General features: G+C 40.3%; 1 protein-coding gene and 1 non-coding gene across 4 annotated transcripts in view; both read left to right on the top strand.

The window, feature by feature from the left end:
• Cntnap5 (contactin associated protein family member 5) overlaps positions 1-22525 on the top strand; it is an 826603-nt gene that overhangs the window by 100072 nt on the left and 704006 nt on the right. Inside the window, exon 1 of one of the 3 annotated variants that reach the window (XM_074070498.1) lies at positions 8760-8895. The exons of the other annotated variants lie outside the window; for them this stretch is intronic. The gene's annotated coding sequence lies outside the window, so the exon portion shown is untranslated. Of the gene's footprint in view, positions 1-8759; positions 8896-22525 lie in introns of those variants that run through there. 3 annotated transcript variants of the gene reach the window in all.
• Positions 812-918, top strand: LOC141422851 (U6 spliceosomal RNA). Its single transcript, XR_012447567.1, has one exon. It is a non-coding gene; the product is annotated as a U6 spliceosomal RNA (small nuclear RNA).

The following is a 22525-nucleotide window of genomic DNA, read 5'->3' as shown; positions in this document are numbered from 1 at the left end:
CTTAATCCTACCCTCATTCTCTTTCTGGAATAAAAGGAAAAACTTACAAGAATGATGAGGATGTCACTGTTGAAGGGAAAGAAGGGTAGCACAGTTGAGAAATACTCTTCAGACTAATTAGCCCATGGAAAAGAAAAGAAAACAACAACAACAAAAAATTGGTAAAGCCTTGCTTGCCATTTTCATTAATAAACTCAGGTTCCAGACTGAAACTATGGGATCTATTAATGTAAATTAGAGTAGAAGCAACATCGCAGTAGGTTCTATTATATAGCAATCTCTTCTTCAGAAAGCTTCTAATAGTATAATAAAACATGGTTGTGCATGGTCCTGGGGCCTGAAGATGATTTGGATAATTGAAATGAAAAGGGAAAATGTGCAAATAATTGCCTATAATCAATATTCTTAATGGTTACCCCCACCAGCTTTTCTGATACACCTGTGTTCATGACATTCTTCCCTATCTTAACAGCCACTAGCCTCAATACATACCCTGACCTGACACCTCCACCATATTCTGCACCTCCTTAAGAAATCTTATACAGTAGGAAGATCATTGGGTTTTATAATTGCATCCCAGAAACTAGGCTTCAAAAATGTGATTTTTTTTTTACCACTTCCTGGTTGTATGACCCAAGATTTTATAGCAGCATGTTGGATTTGTATTTTTTATAATTGGAATAAAAACATCTCCTTAGTGAATTTCTTGTAGAATTAAAATGAAATAGATAATGATGCCAGTATGATGGGTACAGCTCTGTTTTAATCCCCATTCATTTCCTTAGTAGTGAGGACCTTAAGAGAAAGGCAAGTGCTTGCTCTGGCACCACACATACTAAAATTGGAATGAAACAGAAAATATTAGCATGGCTCCTGCACAAGGATAACATTCAAATTCATGAAGCACTCCAGAAAAAAAAAAAAAGAGAAAGGCAAAAGGAACAAGAAGTAAAAGAGCTTGTAATAAAAAAACATTCTATAATGCATCTCTGCATAATTATGCAAATAATAGCCAAGTTTTTCACCTCTTAGGAAGTTCAGCAATTTGCAGTGTTTGTGAGAATTCATATCTAATGAACAGAAGCTTATCCAGTAAGCCAGCTCTAGATGAGGGTCTAGTACTTATCTGAAAATCTAGGTTTGTTTTGCCATCAGCTTTCCACCAAAACTCAGCCTGGAGAAGGAAGCAGAAAATCCCTAAGATCTCTCTCTCTCTCTCTCTCTCTCTCTCATTGCTGAGGACAGAACCTAGGGCCTTGTTCATGCAAGGCCAGCACTTTGCCACTGAGTTACACTCCCACTCCCAGCTGTCTCTTACCATTTTGGACCTCACCCTTTTACCTAAAGGATTTAGCTTGATTACTTCATTTTTTTTGGTGCTTCCATTATAAATGTCTACATTGGACTAGGAAAAAACATGGGCTTGAAAAGAGACAAACAAATGAACAGGAAGGTAACTCTTACTCTGGTGAGAAGAACTGAATTCACCAAGGGAGTTATCTGTTCCCCTCTGAAACTTGGAATACTCTGCTTCTCCTTGTGGTGACTGTAAGCTTGTCTCACCTGCTATTGTTGCCTCCAACAGCTACTATATATCAACATTGACTTGAAGGTCTAGTTCTCTGTGCTCAACCATACCCAGGCCACCAGATTTCTCTCCACAAAAACTAGGTGTGGAAACCTAGGCTTAGCTTGGCCACTTGATTTGCTTTGATTTTACTCCTAGTGTGTTTACACATACTGTGATACTGTGATATTTGGCTTGTGTCTCCTAATTCACAATGCTCTCTGCCATATAAATATCATTTATTCCTTTCCATCCTGTAGATCTAAGATAAGTACCATCCCTTTCATAAAGACTTATTGACGGCCTTGATATTTATTCACCATGTTATTCTCTGAACTCCTGCACAATGGATTATGGTGGTGACAATAAACTCTAAATCAAGATGAAATGTCCAACAGCAGATGGAGAGTGTTGAAGTGTTGAAGCCATACAGATGATCTAAGGAATGTGGTTTTCATCCTTACAGACTATGATGCGCAAATTTATGATATAGTCCCCCTTCCCTCCTACGTGTATAACCTTGCCTTGTAATCATCTAACCCTCTCAAAGATAGGGTCCATGTCTTTACCATTGTATAGACACCAGAGCTATCAGGGAAAGCCTGAACAATGGCCCTGACCTGTACCTGTTGAGCTCTCTCATTGTTGCTGTCATAGAGTGGAATGAGATTTTTCTTGCTCTGTTACTACTGAACCTAATGAGGCTAACTGGGGGCTACAGGAGATGCAAAAAGGACAAATGATAGACAAACATGCATAAAGTTGGGCCAGGGTTGCTGGACACTCAGATGGAGACGCACAACAGCCTCATTGCTTCTTATCTCTAATAACTCTTCTTTTACTTTGCTTCTTTTCTCTATTATTCACTTCTCTATTCTTTAAGGCCTTACTCCTTTACAATTCTTTAAAACCTTGCTTCTAAAGTCTTCTTTTCTGTTCTTTAAAATCTTTTGCCTTAGACTCACTCTGTCCCATGTTTTCTTTAATCTCTCTTAAAGTCTTTGCCCTCAGACTTGCACTGTCCCATCAGACTTGCACTGTCCCTTGTTCTGTCTTTAGATTTCTTGAAGTCTTGGTGCTAAAACTTGCAAACTATAGCAGTTGCGTCTCAAAACTTCATTAGCATAACTCATAAAGTCTCAGTCCTTAGACTTGCACTGTCCCGTATTCTCTTTAGCTTTTCTTTAGCTTAGCTTTTCTAAAGTTCTCAGTGCAGAAAGCTGCTCTCATGGAGACATGCCAGCCAGCAATAGCGTCAGTGGCAGCCAATCAAAAATCCCCATCAAAAAGCCTAGTGGTCTCCTTCAGGGAGTCTTTTCTATCCAGTGGTAAACAAGGAGATGGAGCAACAGTTCTTGGGGAAAGACGTGACACTGTAACAAGAGAAAGCTGCCTTCCTACTTCTCTGAATGTAAACAATTTAGGAAAATCAGCTGAGCTACATTGTGCCTTGCTCTCTTCTGTGCCTGGGGCCACACCAACCTCAGCCTGTCATTGAGCACAACTGTGCTTAGGTCAAGTTCTCATAGGCTTCTCATAATTCACTCCCCACAATAGAGTATAAAAATGGAAAGAGGAAGTGGGACAACTAGTGACACCAACAAATCTAAGGAATGTGTGTGTGTGTGTATGTGTGTGTCACAAAATTTACACTGAAATTTGTTTTGTCTTCTGTACAAACAACTTAGATTTTCATGTCATCTAAAAATTGTCCATTCATCAGTAAACATCTGATCATTATAAACAAAATATTCTTTCTTAAACATGCTTGGTTTTGTATGTTTTATACTATTATACCAGAATACCACAGACTAGGTTATTTATAATGAAGAGAAATTTATTGGGTCTGCCTCTGGAGACTTAAAAGTGTGAGATGGAAGGACTAGCATCTGGTGAGGGCCATGAGCTCTGTCATGTCATGGCAAAAAATGAAAGGGCACTGAGAGGGTAAGAGAGATAACAAGAGAGAGCCAAATGTGTCCTTTCAAAAGGACCTCAGTCCCATGTTGATAATGGCATAATTTTACTCATTAGGATGGAACCCAATGACCTAAATACCTCTCATTAAGTCCCACTACTCAATACTGACCCATTAGAGATAAATCTATGAACATATAAACTCTGAGGGATACACACAAACCACAACAATATACTATCCTCTTTTGCCATTATTGGATGCCTTGTCCCCAACTTCTTTGGTGACTTAGGCTTCTGCCCTATAAGAGGGGTGACCTCTTCTATTCCGGATCTGAGAAGCCATCCCCCATGGTTCTCCTATCTCCTTTGCTTTCCTTCAGCACGTCTCTGTTATTCTGTGTTCAGTGTGTACACATCTCCTGGCCATGAGTTGTCTCAGGGGTACATGTCCCTTTCCATCGCTACATGTCACTGCCTCAGCACTGGTGTTCCATCACCAGTGAAATCTGTGAACAAATAAAGAAGTTTAAAAACTAAACACACATACTAAACATTTGTAATGTATATTTTCTTTTGAGATTTTCTTTCAAATTTGTTCTCCCTGTTAAGTTTAGTGAGATTCTATTCACGTATAAATGGAAAAGGAAGAGTAAAAGGAAAAAAGTCTTAATTCTGGTTGGAGCCATGTAGGACTTCATACACAGAAAATGAAGTCTGTCAACCTTGATAGCTAATCTAAAATAAACTTTGAGCTCCTTCACTCAGATTTATTAATTTAAGGCAAATTAGAGCAGTAAGTCCAATTCTAGAGAAATTTTTCATTCATTTAATGTTCATTGCAACATGTTGCAATTTTATATGCTTTTAAAGAATGAAAGATGGAAGTTTGAATTAAAAGCAGTCTCTAATTTGAAAAAGTTTGATTCCATGGAGGAGCATACCATGTACACGCACACACACAAATGATGTTGCAATGCAAGTTATGCAGTATCAGAAGCTGTAGATAAAAGGATGACTTTGCATTTGGCATTGAAGAGATGGAAGATTCAAATATGTGGAAAAATGAGAGGCAATTCGAGATGGAAGATTGTGGTGTTCAGAGGGCAACGAACCAGAAGATAGCATTAGTTGGAACAAGTGAACCACTTGAAGAGTTGGTTACTGGGCTAGGAATTCAGAATATATGCCAGGATGACGTGTCCTTGCCTTGCTTGCCCTGTGAGATCCATATACAAGAGCAATTCTTCTAGACTTTATGAAAGAATTCAGCAGTGAGCATATGTTTTACCAAAATTACACTTCCTTGAAAAACAGCAAAGAATTTTTGAAAAGTTATTTTAAAGAGAAAAATTAAAGATTATCCTTTACATTTGAAGAAGTGTTATACGAAAGGCTGGAAGAGAGCTGAGGTCAAGCCCAGTCCTTTTTCTTTTTTTGGGGAGACACTGGTATTTGAACTCAGGGCTTTGTACTTGGTATGTGTGTCCTCTGTTGCTTGAGCCACACTTCCAGCCCTTTGTGCTGTGGTCATTTTGCAGATAGGATCTTGTTTTTGCCCAGGCTAGCCTAGACCACAATCCTCCTATTTTAAGCTTTCTGCTGTTGCAGGGATGACAGTCATGACCACCATGTCCAGCGTTTTTTCCATTAAGATGGAATCTCCTAAACTTTTTTGCCCAGGCTGGTTTGTAATAATGGTTTCTCCAATCCCAGTTTTGCATGGGATTACAGGTGCACCCTAACACACCCAGCAATTAATTGAGATGAAGGTCCATGAACTTTTTTACCCAAGCTAACCTTAAACCATGATACTGCAGATCTCATCTTTTCAAGCAGCTAGGATTACAGGTACAAACCACTGGTATCTAGCTACCTCTCCTTCCTTTTCTGTGTCTGCATTTCTCAAAGGTTTCTGGTCAGAGCTAGGTGAAACCAAGACAGAGAGTCTTGGTTTCAGAACTCTTCTTTTTCCCTTGGTCTTGTGTCTTCCCTTATATAGTAACAAGCAAATGAGAGGGGAGTACAAGCTTATGCCAACATTTGCTGGTTCATAAACATCTGTGTCCAGCTTCTATGCAGCAGTTCTCAAAACCTTGCTTTCATTCATGGCATTTAAAAGCACTTTGGCATTACCATCTGGAGAACCTTTGTTCTTATTCAAAGAGGTTTGATGTGATGCTTAATTCACAAATTTAAGAGACTGTGGCTTTCAAGAGTAAGTAGGAAAGTCTTTTCATAAAAACCTTAAATTTCATTTTTTTAACATGAAAAAAACATGAGTAGGCTTCACCATTTTATCCCCTACTGCCATAGGCAGATGCTTTACCTGTTCCAGCATGGCAGAACATATGGAACTGGGGAAGGTACACACTGCACTCAAAACCACCCCAAAGAGTTAGTTTAATCCCTGAGGTTGAAAGAAAACCTGTTTAATTTGCTTATTGGCAGAAGAATAAATTGCTCTATTACCTTTATTAATTCCCTTAGTATGGCATATAAGAACTCATATGACTTGGATCTCTTCAGCTCCTTCCTCTTCTCTCTCTCTCTTTCTATCACACACACACACACACACACACACACACACACACACACCCTACCCACACAGACATGTATCCCACTATGTGCTGGCCTTCTAGAATTACTTATAATTCTAGAAGAAACCATAGTCTGTCTCTGCCACCAGCCTTTGTGTAGAAAAATTTTCTTCTCTTGAGTGCATTCTATTATGAGCCCTTCAGAACTCCACTCAGGTGCTATGTATTGAAGCTTAAGACTGAACTCCATTCCCTGATTCATTTCCACTACATAGCTTTAGCTGTTTAGCTTTTGTTACATTCTGGGAATGGGCCTGTGTGATGTTTATTCAATTATTTGTTTTCTTTTCCTTTTCTTTTTATAATAAGACTATGAGCTATTCAAAGGCAAGGTCATGATTTTTATCTTTAATCATGTAATGCTAACATATTCTTAAAAATAAGTGGTATAAAATAAAATATTTAAGAATGACATGAGTATAAAATGGGGACTGTTTGAAGAGGGGAACCATTGGGGGGGAGTGAAAGGAGAAGGGGATGGGGGAGTGATTATGATCAAAATACTTTATGTGCATGTATGAAAATATGATCATGAAACCCAAAATAAATTTGTTTAAAATGTGGAAAAGGGAACAAGAAAGAGCAATAGAGGGGGTGAATTTGATCAAAGTACCTTATGTGCACACATGGAAATATTACAATGAAACCCCTTTGAATAGCATATTCTAATAAGTACATATTATAAAAATAGTATTTAGCATAAATGTTCTCTATTCTACTGAGACTATAGCACACATACACATACAAAACATTGATCAGTGAGCTGAGAAACAAACTTTCAAGATTCCATATGATTGTCTTCCTGATATTGAGAAAAGGAATTTTTCACATTTGAAACATACTAAAGATTAGAGAAGTTAGATGCAAATTCCTGAAATGAGCCCACCCCCTGTAAGTCAATCAGCCATGTGCACTGTGTCCTGACCTCTGCATAGCCTTCCCACCATGCATACATGGAGGGAAGCAATGGAGGTTTCCCTGCTAATCCTCAGATCCTTGTCACTTGAGGTGACCTTCAGTGTGCTCCTGTTCATGTTCTCCAGACCTTGGTAAAGGAGACTCTGGTCTATAATTATCTACTTCCTTTGGTCTCTCATTACTACATGCTGTGGCTGAATGGAAAGAAGACCCTATGTTTTTGAAAATTCTATGCCTAATCACTCTATTAATTATAGGGAAGATCTGATGTTTTAAAGTGTATTTAATGAGATTTTCAGCTTTGAATTTTATGGGCTAGATTGAAATTTGATACATGTTGATAGCAACTGTAAATAGTACATAGCTGACAAAAATTTTCACACCTGGAGGGGTGAATTAATGATGGTTGTGGTTGTACAGATTTATTTTTACCTTTAAAAGGCCTTTCATGTGAAATATTTTGTTTTCTCTTCAGAGCAGTCCATTTAAAGTAAGTGGTCAGAGGTCATCATGTCTGGTAACAAAGAGAAAGGGAAATGGAGACCCAGAAAGGAGCTAGTAGATATTTGAAATCAGAGCTGGTGTGGTCCATCTTAAGATGGGCAGGCAAAGCTCCCTCTAGAAGATGTAGCTTCATTTTAAACCATGCTACTAAGTGCCCAGATGCCTAAATGTGCCCCAAATCACTCTCACTGATAAATTTTGTTCCACACAAAATACACAAACACATACATACTTTCCTGAGAGAGAGGTAAGACACAGGAATATCAGAAATTCTTCAACTCACATTTAATTTTTTTTCATTTCAAAGGAGTTTAGTTTCCTACCTCTTTCACCTAGGAGTCCCATTATGGAGTCTATCTTAAATACAGAGAAATATGCATACATTTATTTTGAATAAAGATGTCATCTCAGAATTATGAAAGCAAATATTTAAAATAAATGAACTCTCCAACATTGTAAATTACTTTCATAATTTGTATTGTACCCATATGCTGGAATCTTGCAAATCTGTTGAAAATCATACTTACAAAGAATATTTTACAAGGAAGGAGATACTTACTATAATCTTAAGTAAATAAGAATAAATGTGAATGAAAATATACATTCAATGGTTGATGATAGGTAACATATGTTTGGTTTTTGTTTTTACTTTGTTTCTGTTATGCAATTTTAAAATGAACTTATGTACTGATAATAAAAGAAGAGATTTTAAATTTTATTTGCAAAAATGATACTCTGAATTAATATACCCTTTAATTCATTGTGATTTATCAAGCTTTATTAACTGCAGGTGCTCTTCTCAGGTCCCACCCTCCAGTGCTCACATGTACTGTGGGGGTGGCTGGCAGGGGGTGGGGTGCAGGGCACAGACTGAAAACCATAAACATAACTACTAAACAATATGGTGCCTCTGTATTTAACAAACACTTTCTAAGCTTTTCTCTGCACCAGATGCTACTCTAATTACTAGGTGATATGAAAAAGAGAAAAAAATTCATGTACAGCATATAGAGTTGGAGCAGCATAGAGAATGTGATCATGAAGAAGGTCGTGTTTGAGCACAATCTGAGAGGAAATGAAAGCCTTGGCTGTGGCACAGCTCCTTATTTGAAAGCTTGGGGTCAGGTTTGCTTTCAGAGTTTTTCAAAATTGAGAGAGGTAAAATTGATGCAGGTGCTGCATTAATCAAACCTATTAACTCTTTCTTTCTTTTTTTTTTTTTTTTTTGCCTGTACTAGGGTTTAAACTCAGGGTCTTGTGTTTGCTTGATAGGTACTCTACCACTTGAGCCACATACTCCAGACCTTTTTTCTTTTATTATTTTCAGATAGGGTCCCATGTTTTTTGTCTGGCCCAGCCTTGGACCTTAATCCTCCTACTTATGCATCCTGGGTAAGTGGAATTACAGTTCTGTACCACCATTCTCAACTTTTTTCATAAGATAGGGTTTTGCTAACTTTTTTTTAACCCATGTTGGCCTCAAACCATGAACCTCCTGATCTCTGCCTCTTGAGTAGCTGGGATTACAGGTATGAGTCACCCTGCCTGGCTTACAATAACATTTCTGAGGGAAACATTCACACAAGTGAGCTAAATGAAAAGTGAATTAACCTACATTACTTCAAGTTAAGTGTCTGCACCATGTGAACTAGTATGGCAAAAATTTGATTTAAGTCTTTTTGGATTTTAGAAATGGAGATGAGAGTTTGAAAAAATATGAGAAGCACAGAGTTTGTGATGCAATTGGCAATAACCCTTGATATTTATTGCCATCAAGGTTTACACGCTTTTTCCTTCTGATAGCTCTGCTGCACCGGGGTGCCTGCAACAGGTCAGATATTCATAGGTAGAATGGGCTCTTCCTGCCTATGCTGGCCAGCTTTCCAGCATGAGTGAGGTGAGCAGCCAGGCTTATTACCAGAAGTCATTGTTACACTGCATTTCAGGCCTGGGCCAGGTTACTCTTTGATGTTCCTTCATTATGAGCCGATATAAGTCTGTACATGCAGAAATGTGGGCCAGAAACCTCTCAGGAGATGTACTTGCACAGTGACTGTTCCAGAGGGAGTACGTGTGAGACAAGTCCATTAAGCTGGTGATTTGCATTTGTGAGCCTGATGCCAACACGTGTGAGTAATTCTGTAATTATGAGCGGATGAAGGAGTGAATGAATGATGATGCCTTGCTGGCTGTGCTTCCACACATACTGTTCACATATGACCCACTCCAAGGTCTCCCAGGCTCATTGTCCAGTGTCTAAAGAGTTAACTGCTAGGTTATTATGTAATCATTTATTTTTAACTAAATAGGTCTGGTGAATGTAATTTCTAGAAATTCTGGAACAGTACAAGATTTTAAATATTTTTGCTTAGTTTTAATTTACATATGTCAAAAGCAAATTCAGAAAATAATTTTATCATGAAAATGTAGATTGTCCTGAGTGAGAGACCAGTGCAGTTTTCATTCATAGTTTGTATCCTCAGGTCACTGAATTATGCTTATAACAAACCTGGCACCACACATACACCCATGTGTGTAACAAACATTTGTACAGTCAACCTTCATTTGTGGATTCAGCCAACCTCAGATCAAAAACATTCAAAAGCTGTGTCCTTATGAACATATACAGACATTCAGACATTTTTATTGTCATTAATTCTTAAAGGCATGGTTTGTAACAACTATTCACATAGCATTTGGAATGTGTTAGCTTTTATAAATAATCTAGAGATGATTTAGAATATACATAAGAATGTGAATGTGTTATATAAAAATCTTACAACATTTTATATAAGGGAGTTGAACATTCTCACATTTTGGCATTCTGGGACGGTCCTAGAATGCATGCATGTGTGTGTGTGTGTGTACAGTGTATGTGTGTATCTGAGTGTTATCAATAATTTTACTTGAATTTTTATGTAATTATATTGAATTCCTATAAAATTGAGGGTTAGTATGTCTTTTAATTGTATGTATTCCAGGTTAAGCATGTATATTACATTGTTTCCTTGGAACCCCCTATGGTCCTGGGTATTAAATGAAATTTCATTTCCAACTATACCATCCCATTTCCGCTGCTGATACTGTTCATGTCCCCCACTCTACTCTACCATCTTTACAGTTTTTAAATTTTAGGTCCTTATGTTTTCCATTTAATTTTGATAAATGAATCAAAAGAGACTGTGGCCTGTTCAGACATTAATTCTTAATGCTTTTTATTACAAGGAAGAATTAGATGGAGGAAGTAGAGGAAATGGCATTTTGCTGCTATGCGATCCAGGCTAGTGTCTATCACAGAGAAAAGGAGTCCAGAAAAAGATCAACTTAACTCCCAGTGAAAATGGAGGCTAATATTACAAACAAGCTGGCTTTACAGTTGCATTACTTGGATTCAGAATTCTCTCCAAGATGTGCAAGCAGGACATGTAGTGTGATATTCTGCATTTCTTTCCCATAGCTAAGAATTTTTCTTCTAACAGAAGGGGGAAAAAATCCAATCCCCCATTTTAAGGCCATCACTGATTCTGAGAGCAGGACTGAATGAACAGAGAGAATCCAACAAAGAAATAGCAATGTTCAGGCTGCTGGTACTCCTTGTCTGCTACAGCTTTGACTACAAAAATAAAATTAATTCTGGCACTCTTATGGAGTCCACAATGCAGAACAACTTACATCTGGCTAGGCCGCCTGTGCATCTTTAACTTGCCATCAAAAGGTCCTCTGGCATCCATGAGCATCTCGGATGCAGTTTCTCAATCTTCCCAACTCTCCCCAACCATTCCTGATGGAGTTGAGGAAGTACTGACTCTTCTCCTTTGGGCAGCACTGCTGTTTTAGGTAACCTTCATCCTGGTGGTTGAAAATTCAGGGCTCCCTCTGTTGTGGTATCTCTTCATTATTTAAAATAAAAAAAGACAAAAAAAACTTGGGTAATGGTGGAGGAAGAAAAATGTCCTTAATTTTAAAAATTCCATGAGAAGTAAGTAAATAAACTCCCCATCAGTATATTTAATTTTGTTTCCTACAACAGCTTGCAAAATTTATTTCAGATTTGAAAGAAGAACAGAACCAAAAATATATGTTTTTTTTACGAAAATACTTAGGGCTGGGGGTGTAACTCAGTGGTAGAATGTTTGCCTTCATACATGAGGCCCTACATGGGTTTTATATACAGCTATACATGCATGTACATATATAAGTTTGTTGACATCTACCATATTTAAGTCAGTCTATTAAGTAATTCAGACTGGAAATGCAGCAATCCATAGTTGTAAACATGATCAAAGTGTGAGTATTTCTGCTTTCATTTATTAATTTTATGCATTCATTCATTTACTCATCCCAGAGAGGTTATAGTCACCAAATAAATTCTCAGCTACAATCTTATAAATTTATAAGTTGGTTATAGACATTGATAACAGAAGCAAATTATTCAGAGATATTGCATAATGAATTTTCTTAGTTTATGCTGCTATTACAAAAATACTATACACTAGACAGCTTATATAATACACATTAATTCTTCACACTTCTGGAGGCTGAAAGTCTGAGATCAGTGAGCCCCCAGATTCAGTGTCTGGTGAGGGACCCATTTACTGGGTGTGTGTCTTCTGTCATGTCTTCATGTGGTAGGGAAAGAGAAAGAAAAAAAAATTACTCATGTCTCTTTTTATGATGGTGCAAATCTCATCATTTGAACTGTATCATCAGGAATTAATTACTTCCCAAAGTCCCTTTCTCCACATACCATCACATTGGGAATTAGGTTTCAACATATACTTATGGAGGGGCAGTAAACACCAAACCCATAGCATAGATATTGTAGAGTTTATACTCAAAAGCCCTCACTTCTGCAGTGACCTTCTTTTGACAGTTCCAAGTATATTCATTTTTCACAAAAATACTTGCTACCTGCCCAGGTGCTAAGCACTCTGTTAGTAATACACATACGAATATATAGCATCAGGTTTGCGAAATGGCCACAGTTCTAAGCAGAGGAGCAAACATAGGCTATGACTCCCCAGCTAAGACCCCAGAGAGAGCTAGAGAAAGGAAATTTCCAAGAAGTGATTTGAACATATATCAATGCCCCAGGGAGACAGTGATGCCACTGAAAGAAATACAGGATACATGCATCATTGAGTCTAATGTGAGGCAGTCCATGACATGTGGTGAAATGGGTTAAGAATCATGGTGGGGAACCATGTGGTTAGCCTCGGAAATTTAGGCTACATGCTAGAGCAATGTCAAGGCAATCAGAAAGAGGGGAGACAGAAATGCATTTGCTCTCTTGTCTTGCTCTGCCTGCTCTCCATGAGGGCAGTCCCTTCCCTCAACACTCTCCTGAGCATTCTTCCACATCCTGATAAGTGCTGTTAACTTTGTTCAAAGAACTTGGAAGTCTGATGAGTCAGTTTAAAAATCAGCTCTGATACTCAGTAGTTTGTGATTTTAGATGTTACATTGAAGAAATATTGTCCCTTAATTGGAACTCCTAATGGGCCACTAATTAAATCTATGTTTAAACAACTTAGAAATGTTCTTCTCTGTTGTTGTAGTCATGTGAATTTCAATTAAATGTCTTAAATCACTGGCCTTAGGCTTGTAAGTGGATTTCCAAGATGAATTCATCTTTAAAGAAATACAGATATATATTTCAAGACTGTGATGTCCAAGTGGTGACATAGGACCTAACTCTATGGAGTTTCCATAGATGGCAATATACCCTCATCACCTTAACCTAGACAATACCTATTTGTCCTATTCAGACCCAGGAATCAAAAACAACTGCAGTTTACCCTGCATTTATACTGCATGTCTTTGTACAAAATATGGATGTGTCTTCAGGCATATAAAAATGCATTAATTATCTGGTGAACATTAGACACTAACTGTTATTAAGGAAATTATAACTTCTTAAAAGGTGCATGAGAGGATAAGCTGAACAAAGAAAAGGAGTTTGACAAGTACTTTCCATAAGTAACTCATTAAATGGAAATTGATGGAAACTATGAAAAATAAATGGTGGCAAATGTGTTTTATAGATAAGGAAGTGGAGCCTGAGAGAGTTATAGCAACTACTGGATTAGACTGCATTATCCCCACCTGCCTACAGGAGAGCTGTGCAGCTGGTCTTGTCTGACTTTTCTGCTATGTTCCTTACCTCAGCATTCCTCAGGAAGTGGCACAATGAAAATATTGATGGTGATTTAGCTGTCATTTACTGAATGCATGTTGTTTTGAGTACACTATGCCCAATACCTCAATGAATCCTTTCTATAAATTCATGTGGTAGGTTCCATTAGTATCCATATGTTGCAAATAGCAAAACTGAGATTCATACAGATTAAGCACAGAGTCCAAGGCCTCAGAGGGTATATGTGACAGAGCTGGAGTCACTGATTCACCTTTTGCCATTGCCTTTGCAGGTGATCTTTCCATTTATGCACAATTATGTGGTTATATATACGCTGGATGAAATTAAAATTCATCTATTATCCAGAGCCAAAATCAGTTAATGAGGACTGGAGAGGTTTTGTGAATGGAGACAGCAAGAGACATGAAAGTAGAATCTGGAGAGATTCAGAAAGGTAGAGGGTAGAATGGAGGGCTTTGCAAACAAGGCAACAAGGCAAGCTAGAATATGGGAAAGAAACATGCCTAATTTGAGGGACCATGAAGAGAACACACATGTAGGAACCTAACTGAGTTTTTAAGGAAAGAACTGGCAATCCCATCCTATTACAGCAAATACTGGTCTGCTTGGCAATTGTAACTTAGAGATGAGCAAATAAAATCATCCTCACTTGTCAATGTTAGTTGCTATATAAATTCCTGGTGAAGCTCCACACAGAATCCTGGAGTCAAGGTGATCTGGACCATTCCTAGTGTTAATGCTACTTAGAATGTTGCAGGAGTGATTTGCCAAACTAAAACTACCCTTAGGCTAAGGCTCAAAGTGAAGGTCAGGATTACTAACAGTAGATTTATAAGAAACCTAATCTTCCATAGCATAATGACATGATTGAAATAATTTATAGTGCCCATTGATTTCCCGATGAGTGAAGAAATTACAGTGGCATTCAGAAAAAAATCGGAAAAATGAAAACTGGGAAAAATAGAGGTCAAATGTGGGGAGTGAATATACAATAAATATATCTAATAGATTTATAAAATAATAGTCTCTGATAACCAGGAGAAGTATGGAATTTTGGCCTAGGACATGACTCCAGGTATCAAGCAATACTGGATTTAGATCCTTACTGGGCTGCATGAAAACCAAAAAAAAAAAAAAAAAGCCTTAGTCATCTGAAGCTGCTACAACAAAATACCATATATTGTGTGGCTTCCACAACACATTGATTTCTCACAGTTCTGGAGGCTAGATGTCCACAAGCAAATCAAAAGTTGATTCCATGTCTGGTTAGGTCCTGCTTCCTCATTCATACCTGAACTTCTTCTCCCTATGTTCTTACATGCAGGAAGTGGCAAGGGAGATTTTTGAGATCCTTTTTTATAAGGGTTCTAAGGCCATTCACTTCCAACAGTCCTGCCTCCAATCACCATCACATTGAGGATTAAATTTCAACATATGAATTTTGGGAGGACACAGATATTTGGGTTATAGCAAGTAAATAATTAAACTAACTTTATTTTCTTATCTGAAAAGTAGGAATATATTCCTCAGTTATAAGTTTTGTTCAGTTGTTGGCACTCATTATATAACATGGAATCCCTGAGATGAGGCCAGGATTAGCCTAGTTCTCCTCTATCTGCTTAGTTTGGAATTAGCTAGAGTAATCCCTGATACAATTATTCAAAGGTAAGCAGTTTGTTTTATAGATGAAGAGAACAGTACTACTACTATTCTCTCTCATCTAGAGATGGGAAAAAAAAAAAAAAAAGACAGCCCAGAGTGGATGCTATCAGCAAATGTGGTGGTGTTACGTGCTGGTGTGAGAAGTTGTGGGCCAGTATCAAGAGTCCTTGCCTTCACAGGCCAGAGAACTGGCTTGTGAGGCAGCTGATTGACTTCTGAGCCAAGGTCAGTACATGAAGTAGATTCATTAGAAAGAAAGGAAAGGCTACAGCTAGAGCAGTATACCAGAACCTGGAAACCAGTGGCTCCCTGCTCAGGTGAAGACTGGGCCTTTTTATGGATGCTTTAACTCTGGGTTAGGGTATAGGCTAGGTGGCTCTTTACTGGCCATATATTCACAGGCTCTCTTAGATGAGCTGGTCTGTTTGCCCCTTACTCGGGGCAGGGAACAACCTAGAGAGCATTTTGCTTCTCAGCCCTGTGGCAGATTGATGAGACCCTATATCTCCTCCACAGAGTGCAGGAATGCAGATTTATAACTCCTTTTTAGGGTTCAGGTCTCATAGTGCTCTCTGTGGAGGATGGGATACTTGGTCATCTGTCCTTCAGATTCCCAGACCCAGCAAGTCTCCCCTCTGAGACAAGTAACCAACTGCTCCTGGGCAGAGGGGCAGTGACTCATCTAGCTGCTTTGTGCTGGCAATGGGGAGACAGGGGTAGGGGTGGTGGCACTTGTCTCAGGGGTTGATCCATGTAGTTTCCAGAGGCCCCCAATAGAACTAGATGGAGGGTTCATGTGTAGGCAGAGGTGAGTATTCCTTGTCTAAGAGGTGGAATTTTATCTATTGGACCTGTTGAGATACAAATTTGGAGACAGCATTCATTATACAAGGCCCAAAGAGGAATATTAGTAGGAGCATAAAAAGGGGGCCAGCCAAAGGTAGTGTTTAAGGAGCTGAGCTCCATATGTTGTTTTAAAAGGACCATGAATTGGCTGTTGTGAGGGGTTAGTGAGGTTTTTAAAAGGAAACAGAGGCTGACTATCAGGATGCAGAGGAATGCAAAAGGTAGCATCCTTTAAATCTAGTACAGAGTAATATTGGGCTTTTGAGGGTATTTGAGCCAATGGAGTACAGGAATTGGGTACGATTGGGTGGAGGAGAATAACTGCTTCATTAATGAGCCAGAGGTCTTGAGTCAACCTCCATTTATTTGGCCCCTTACAGACAGTAAGAATAGGGGTATTGTAGGGACTGGAGCACCTGATTAGTAGCCCTTGCTTTTTTAAAGAATTTATGATAAGTAAGAGGCCTCATCATCCTTCAGGCTTGGGGAGATGCTGATTTTGATGTGGAAACTGTGAGGGATCTTTGAGTTTTATTTGAATTGGGAGGGCCTTTTTGACTCTCCTTACAGTCATCCTATCAGTCCACACTATGGGATCTACTTGTTCCTGAAGAAGGGGGCAGCAGAGATAGTCATCTGGGGGGAGTAGAATTTGAGCCTTTAGTTGAGATGGTAAATCCTGTCCCAGCAGGGGTACTGGAGTTTCAGGGACTATGAGAAAAGAGTGACAGAAGAGGAGGTCTCCCCAAGAGCAGGCCAGAGGCTGGGTAAACTAGTGCTCTAGGGGCTGGCCAGATTTGCCCCGAATGATAACTTTTGTCATTGGACTGGAGACCGGGAGAGAATGGTAAGACAGAGAAATGGGCTCCTCTGTCCAGGAGGAAAATGACCTTTTGCTTCTCTCTATTATGGCTACCCGAGGCTCCTCAACACTGATGTTAAGAAGTGAAGCCTGGATGGGATGCCCCAGGACCCATCAATCCACAGGCAGTGGCACCCCACCTTCCACCTGGAGACAGGGTCCCTTAGACCTCCAGTGGTTACTTTGCAGAGAGGGCAAAGTCCAGGTGGAGGCTGGATATGTCTCCTGTCTGTCTCCCTTTTGGGCATTCATTGTGGAAGGGCCCCTCCTGTCTACCATGGTAGCAAGCTCAAGATGTAGGCCCTGGGGCACTCCCTGAAAGCTGCAATTAGGTCATGGTGTTCTTTATCCTTTTCTCTCTTTTTAGTGAGGTCCTGGTTATAGTATACAGACATGTCTAGTTGCATTAGCTGGTCCAGTGATTTTTCCCCCTTCAGCCATGACTTTTGGAGTTTTCTATGGATATCTGGGGCTGACTGAGTTAAAAATTTATCTTTGAGGAGAACCTCTCCCACATCTGACTCTGGGTCCAATGTCATTTGCTTTCGGATAGCTTCCTTAAGATGCTGTAGAAAGGTAACAGGGTTTTCATCAAGGCCTTTTACAGAAAAGATCTAATTGGAGTATAGTAGTATAATTTAAGGAGACTTCTGACAGCCACTTCTCTTGGACATGCAATGGACATTGAGGCCAGGCCTCAGTAAAGAAAGATGAGGGTTTTTTCCTTGAGATTAATAGGGTCAAGGTCCTTCCAACATGTCAGTAGACAGGCGAGTGGAAACAGCTTGGGTACTGAGGCCAGAAGACTAGAAGGAGCAGGTCCCATGTAGAACAACTTGTCAGATTCCCCTTTTGTCATTGTCCTGACTGGGGATTGGACCTGATGAGAGCAGGTGTCCCTGTCTCATGATTTTCTTCTGCCATTCGTGGCCAGGACTGAAGGAGATTAGTGACTGGTGGGACTTGGCCACCCTACACAGTGAAAAACCTAGGATCCTACTTTCTAGCCTTATATTAGCAAAAGCAGACAGCCTCTTTAACAAAGGCTACCTCTTTAACAAAGGGATGCATCACCTGGAGAAGCACCTGTAAAGTTAAAGAAGGGTACTCACAGGGAGTCCCAGGGCAATCACAGTGCCACAAAGGGACAACTAGTGACAATATTTGGAGGAAAATTTTTCTATGCTGAGGCCAAAGGGGTGAGAAATTTTAAATGAGAAGTCTAGAGAACATAGCAATGCCCATTTTTTTTTTTGACTATTTCCAGAAGGATATGTTAGTGGTTCTTGGGGACCATAAGTTTGAGATAAGAATCGGCTCCAAGGGCTGGGTCGGTCAGGCTCAGGTGGGTGTGAGGTGGGGCTGGGAGCAGGGTTGCAAAAGGTGCTGCTGCTGCCCTCCCCCATGCCTGGGACTAGTGACCCTGTCTGCCTGGGCTCACCTCTGCAGCCTATCATCCCTCCTTCCATGTATGTGTGCCTGCCCATGTTTATTTTTCCTCTCATCCCTTTTTTTGAGGGGGAATGGCAGTGGGTTATAGTCACTGCCGTGTATGGCTGGTGGCTTTGGATGCACTCTGGGCCCTTTTTTTGGATTGCCTTAACTGTGGCAGGCATTACCGTTGTGCCTAGGGAGTGCAGCAGGATGGGCTGGTGTCCCTGTGCATGGGTGCCTCTGTTTGTTTTCCCTCCTCCCTTTGTGGGGGGTGGAGTTAGGGCATGTTTGGCACAGTGGGAGGCCTATGTCTGTCCTCACCCTGCTGTGTCTGCCCTCCAGCCCTTGGTTTGTGAGGTGCCTAGCAGCCCATTTATTTTTTATTTTTTATTTTTTACATCATAATTACTTTATTTTTTTTAATTGTTTTATTATTCATATGTGCATACAAGGCTTGGGTCATTTCTTCCCCCCTGCCCCCACCCCCTCCCTTACCTCCCACTCGGCCCCCTCCCTCCCCCACACCACCTCAATACCCAGCAGAAACTATTTTGCCCTTATCTCTGATTTTGTTGAAGAGAGAGTATAGGCAATAATAGGAAGGAACAAGTGTTCCTGGTTGAGATAAGGATAGCTATACAGGGAGTTGATTCACATTAATTTCCTGTATGTGTGTGTTGCCTTCTAGGTTAATTCTTTTTGATCTAACCTTTTCTCTAGTTCCTGGTCCCCTTTTCCTATTGGCCTCAGTTGCTTTTAAGGTATCTGCCTAGCAGCCCATTTAAAGCTGGTGCAGACCCGATAAACAAGGTGGATGATCAAGATAGGAGGCATGGGAGGAAAAGTATGTCTGCTGCTTCTGGTGGGGATAGAAGAGGCAACCTGACATCCTAGGGGCAGGGGGGACAGAGCTGGGAGACAGGACACATGTCTGAGGGATTAACAATTAGGTGTGCTTTCAGGTTGCTCCCACTAAGTGGTATTGGAACACTGTCAGCCACACAAAATCTCCACTCTCAGGTCACTGCCTCTGACAGAAGGGGTATTTGACAGGTGGGAAAAGACAAAGATCATCAGATGTCAAAACCAATCAGATCTCCCCCAGCATAGCATAAGGCATACCCAAATAAACCCTAGGCTTGGTCTTGGCCTGCAGGGAGGGAGCAAAAGTCACCCCCAAGACCTGGAATTGCCAAGAGGCCAAAGTTAGCTAGGAGCTGTTGGTTCAATACCATGACAGGAAAGTCCTCAGGAAGACAGGGACAGAGACAGGGGGAGCAGCACAGGGAAGTCTGCTTTTGGCCAGTCCTCAGCAAGGGGTTTCACTCAGTAGGAGTATCTAGAAAGGCGCTGGAGGCTCACAAGTGCACCTTAGACAAGCTCCTGTTAGTTTGGTCCTTAAGTTATTCCGACCTTGGTCCAGGAGAGATGTCCCTTCATGGTCACCAGAAATGTTACTTGCCAGTGTGAAATGTTGTGGGCCGGTGTCAAGGGTCCTTGCCTTCACAGGCCAGAGAACTGGCTTGTGAGGCAGCTGATTGACTTCTGAGCCAAGGCCAGTACATGAAGTAGGATTTATTAGAAAGAAAGGAAAGGCCACAGCTAGAGCAGTGTAGCAGAGCCTGGAAACCGGTGGCTCCCTGCTCAGGTGAAGACTGGGCCTTTTTATGCATGCTTTACCTCTGGGTTAGGGTATGGATTAGGTGGCTTTTTCCATTGGCCATGGATTTGTGGGCTCTTTTAGATAAGCTGGTCTGTTTGCCCCTTATTGGGGAAGGAGAAACAATCTTGAGAGTGTTTTGTTCATCAGCCCCCATGGCAGATTTGTGAGACCCTGCATCCTCCTCAGGGTGCAGGAATGCAGATTTATAACTTTTTCTCAGGGTGCAGGGTTCATAGTGCTCTCTATGGGGGATGGGATACTCGGTCATCTGTCCTTTAGGTTCCCAGACCCAACAGTCGAGAGGGGTGGCTTTGGAGGTTAATTCCACTGGAAATGCTGAGAACCATTGTAGAACACATATTTCAGAGCTACATGCTTTTCTCAGAGTAAGGACATTTCCAGCAATACTGGCCTGAGAGACACTTCCAAGGGGCAGTTATTCTCCTGTACTTATGACTTGCCATGTGGGGCAAAGAAGCCTCTGCTGTGAAGGGAGACTTTTCAGATGAAGAAAGGCAGGTGCTGCTGTAGAAAGCCTGGTATGCTGAAGTGCTAGGTGGGGAGACATGAGTGTCATGACCAGAGTCTGCTGAAGGCTCCTAGCTCCCAGCAGAGGAACAGGCCTCCATATGTGGTCCATGACTATCCATCCATTGAATGACCAATAGATTTAGTGTGTACTCTAGCCCTGTGGTTCTGTACCTGCTGCACTTGAAAATCAGGATAGGGAACTTTCAAAGATTATGACATTCTGGTTGCATTGTAGACCCATGAAATAAGTTTCTGAGGTGGGGTACAAGTATCAGAGTTTCTACTAGCTCATCAAATGACTGCACTGTGTGGTCAGGAATGAGAACCACTGTTCTTGTTCAATGGAAGCATGGATTTTTTTCTACCAAATACTTGACAGATGGCCATTCAATCCTCTTTTTGAAATTCTCCATGAAAGGGACTCTGCTATTCTCAGAAGTAAACTATTCCCTTTTTTTTTTATGGCACTAATTGTTCCAAATTTTTTCTTATACTGAGCCAAAACCTGCCTCTTACCTTCCATCAGACATTCTAGCTCTGCACTTTGGAATAATGCAGAATGAGGTTATTCCATTTTCTACTTGACTGCCCTCTAGATATTCAAAGGCACCTCTAGAGATTCAAACTCATGGTCTGTGCCTGCACGTTGATCTATGCTGAGGACCATAGGTTAAGTGAATAGTGTGTGTGTGTGTGTGTGTGTGTGTGTGTGTGTGCTCACTACGTTATTAGTGATGGGCCCACTTAAATTATATCTACTTTAATTGGCTTACTAGAAAAAAATAGAATTTTTACTCTTCCCATTTCCTAGAATATGTCTTTTTAGACCACATTTATTTTTCTCTGTTGGTTAATTTGATCAGCTGAATCCTTGCTTCACTTTGCAAAGCAACGCAGATATACTTTTTTGCATGCATAACAGGGAATGGAGTGGGGGAGGTTAGCGTTTGAGGTCTGTCACCTATACTTTTCATGAGCACTGAGCCACAGGATTCAGGAACCTAACGAAATGAAAGCCAATGAATTTACTTTTGAGAGAAAGGGAGTGAAGAGCTGTTGTACGGCAGGGAATGCAATCTCTACCTCAATGGACACATGTACTGCCATTTTGGAGGGGGTAGGTAGCTGGCTGTCTTCTGCGTGAGTGGGACAGAGCATGCTATGTGGCTCTGCAGACACTAAGCATGCCTGGCTACCCATCCTGCACAAACAAGACCCAGGATGGCTCTATAAAGTTCTTCAAAACAGGATTTAAGGAGAAAGTATGTGTTTGCCAACTAATATAATGATGCAAACTAGAAAACAGTCAAATAGAGTTGCAGGTGGCCATCATCAGTAATCATAATCTTGAAATAGGTTTAAGACTTAAATTCTTTTGGTCCCCTGTCAGGTTTGAGGGTGAGGGGGCAGTAGGGACAATAGAGATGACTGGAATAAGAGGAAGTCACTATAACTCCAGCTGAACCTCAGAGAGATGCCTATCCTTTCACAGTTTTAGTTATGCACCTGTGAAATGGGAGAGACATTACCATGAATAACCTCAGAACTTCTCTACAGATTATACAAACTCATGCCTGTGCTAGGCTGAGATTGGAGATCATTGTGTCTACTTGTTAAGAGTTCGTAAAGCTCAAAGTCCACCCTAAACTCAGTCATATGACCATAAGTCACTTATCTCCCTGTGTTTTAATTTTCTCTTCTGTAAAATGAGGACCATGAGAACACAAACCTTGTGGGTTTATTGTGAGGACCACATTACATATACATAGATGATAGACAGATAGACAGATAGATAGATAAATAGATAGATAGATAGATAGATAGATAGATAGATAGATAGATAGATATAGAAAACACATGGAGTAGA

Source organism: Castor canadensis, chromosome 4 (genome assembly GCF_047511655.1).
Source record: "Castor canadensis chromosome 4, mCasCan1.hap1v2, whole genome shotgun sequence".
Taxonomy (NCBI): domain Eukaryota; kingdom Metazoa; phylum Chordata; class Mammalia; order Rodentia; family Castoridae; genus Castor; species Castor canadensis.
This window is presented reverse-complemented; position numbering and strand designations above follow the sequence as displayed.